General features: G+C 41.7%; 1 pseudogene; it reads right to left on the bottom strand.

Moving 5' to 3' along the window:
- Positions 1–2,286: 2,286 nt before the first annotated feature.
- LOC102820009 lies at positions 2,287–2,892 on the bottom strand (annotated as a pseudogene).
- Between the last annotated feature and the right edge of the window lie 227 nt (positions 2,893–3,119).

Genomic DNA, 3,119 nt, shown 5'->3' with positions numbered 1-3,119 from the left:
TCTTTACAGGAGCAGAAAGCCTCATCTTTCTCCCGCAGAACAGCTGGTAGTTTCAAACTGCTGATCTTGTGGCTCACAGCCCGAATCGTAACCGCTACGCTACCAGAACTCCTTAAAATTAAGACATAGTTCATCAAAAAACTGCTGTAAGACTGTTGCTGTTGTTAGGTGTGGTCTAATGAGTTCTGACTCATAGCGACCCTGCATAGGGTTTATGAGGAGTGGCTGGTGGGTATGAACTGCCAACCTGTTGCTTAGTAGTACAGTGCTTATCCTACAGTGCTACACCAAAACTCCAAGAAAAGATTTGGGGAAATGGAAATTTAGGTCAAGTGGAGTCCTGGTGCGGTGCTGTGAGTTAATATGCCAGACTGCAAAGCCGTTTGAAATGCAAGGTCAGAGGTTCAAGCTCACCAGTGGCTCCTCGGAAACCCTATACAGGGTCACTATGGGTCAGAACCAACTCGATGGCACTTAACAACAACAAAGTTTGCAAGTAAAAGAAACTTTACAATAAGTCCAAGAGTTCTAATAGTTGTTTTTTTTTTTTAATCTCCTCCTCTGTTTACCAGGAATCCCCAACAATTTCAGAATATCCAAACCCAGTCATCTTTTATTGTATTTAACAGCATCTTTCTTTTTCTCTTAAATTCACTTCATGAGTAACATGCCAATTCTTAAATCAAAATGAATTGAATTTCTAAATTTTCCATTTTGATAATTTTGGGACACCCTTAGATAAACAAACAAATCATAAGTTTTGCCAAAGTGGAGTTATTTATCTCTGCTCTTTCATTACTGCCTTTTTGTTAGACACATTGGAAGGACACAGGACTAAATATACAAAACATATAAAAGATGGAGAAGAAGCCTGTTTTCAGAATCATAAGTATGTGTGTTGTTATTATGTGTCGTGTGCATGTTAAATGCCATCGAATTGGTTCCAACTCATGGAGATCCTATGCACAACCGAACAAAATACTTGATGGGTCCTGAGCCATCTTCACAATTGATGTTACAATTGAGCCCATTGCTGCTGCCACTATGGCAGTTCATCTCAGTGGGGGGGAAGGGGGAGAGGCGTGGGGGAGGTCTCCCTCTTCTTCATTGACCCTTCACTTTACCAAGCATGATGTCCTTTCCAGGGACTTGTCACTCCTCATACCATGTCTGAAGTTTAAGAAATGAAGTCTTACCATCCTGGATTCTAAGGAACATTCTAGTTGTACTTCTTCCAACACAGATGTATTTGTTCTTCTGGCAGCCCGTGGTCCTTACAGTATTCTTCCCTGATACCATAACTCAAATGCATCGTTTCTTCTACAGTTTTCCTTATTCATTATCTAAGTCTCACATTCATATGAGGCTACTGAAAATGCCATGACTTGGATAAGGTGTACCTTAGTTCTCAAACTGACATCTGGCTCTTGAACACTTTGAAGAGGTCTTGTGCAGAAGATTTGCCTAATGAATGTGGGACTTGGATAATTTACTCAGCATACCTATTGAAAAAGCATGATTAATTAATACAACCCTGGCACATGCCTTTCCTGATTTAAAACCATTCGGTGTCCCTTTGTTCTGTTTGAACAACTGCCTCTTAGTCTATGTACAGGTTCCTCATGAGCATAATCAAGTGTTCTGAAATATCCATTCTACCATAAAAAATTGGTAGAATTCTTCTATTTCATCATTACTGGCTTTAGTGCTAAATTTGAATGATAGTGATATTAACTGTTCTTCCTTACAGACATATGGATATTATCCTATCACAGACTGCATTGTACTTCAAGATAAATTTTGAAATGCTCTTCTTTTTTTGAGTTGCAAATAATTTCTTCATTTTTAATTACAAAACATAGGGAAACTGCCAGAGTAGTGTTTGTAGAGGCAGCTCCTCCCAGCCTCTACATCAATAAATACCCTTTTTACAATCCTGGGAGCACCTGGGATCATACCAACTTTTTGAACATTCTAACACAGCTGCAGAATATAGTGTAAAACCATGTGTAATTTGTTTAGCAAATGACCCATTTACTATTTTAGGTTTCCTTACAGTTAGTTTTACAAAACTTCTTACAACAGAACTGAACTGGTTGCTCCAGCTACCAATGTATGTAAACTCTTCACAAGTTAGTAACCGAAGTGGAAGCAGTAGATGTGTGACCTAGGCCCCTGCTAAGCTTACCTTGACACTGGCTGATGCCCAGGAGTCCCTACATCCCAGGGCAGTATCGGAGGAAGGGCAAGTCCAGTCCAATGAGGAACTAACAGTCTTTATTGAGCTCAGACCAGGAGTTTGTGGGTCTTTTATTTGTATATTTGTCAATCTTCTTCTACAAGTTCTTTTCAGCCTGTTTCCAAAGCCTCATAAGCTTTGCTTCTTCCCTGTAATGGACCTTGGCCTTCTCTTTCCTCTTCTCCTCCAAGGTGGCTGTCGCTGCCTGATACTTTCAGCCCGTCTTGTGTGCTAGACGACCCAGGTAGGCAAACTTCCGAGTGGGCTTGAATGATACAACCTTGAGGGCAGCAGAAGCCACCACCCACTTTTTCTTGTCATAGTGGGGTGGGATCTATCAAACACATTGAAGCTGTCCCGGGCAGCCTGGCCACACTTAATCTTGTGAGGCAACCTACCTCTCACTGTCCGCCAAAAGATGCAGCTGGGGCCCAGAACTGTTATGGGCCTTGGGCTGGTTTGGTGTTGATTCTCTTGCAGAGGAAGACCAGGTACTTCAATTTGTTTCTGTAGACGTTGCCAGAAACGTTGATGCCTTCACAGCACACCACCACCACCTTGCAGCCCAGCAGCACTTGCTTGGCCACACTGGCCACCAGGCAGCCCAGGAGAGGGCCTCGGCCTTCGAGCACCAGGACCTGCCCCTCTGCCATCTACAGCTACCACCTAGGAAAAGATGAAACGTTCTTTTTGACAAGGAATAGCATTCCTCTTCAATATGTCATTCCTGGCATAGTAAACTTTATTTTTATCCAATTCAAAATGATCAATCTCAGTCAATTCCAGCTTACTAATGCTTAGGATATCTATCTCTATACGTTCCATTTCATTTTTGACAACTTCCTATTTTCCTAGATTCATACTTTGTATGTTCCATGTT

This window comes from Chrysochloris asiatica, unplaced genomic scaffold, assembly GCF_000296735.1.
Source record: "Chrysochloris asiatica unplaced genomic scaffold, ChrAsi1.0 scaffold00077, whole genome shotgun sequence".
Taxonomy (NCBI): Eukaryota; Metazoa; Chordata; class Mammalia; order Afrosoricida; family Chrysochloridae; genus Chrysochloris; species Chrysochloris asiatica.
Note: the sequence above shows the minus strand (reverse complement) of the source record. Positions and strands in the feature narration are given on the sequence as shown.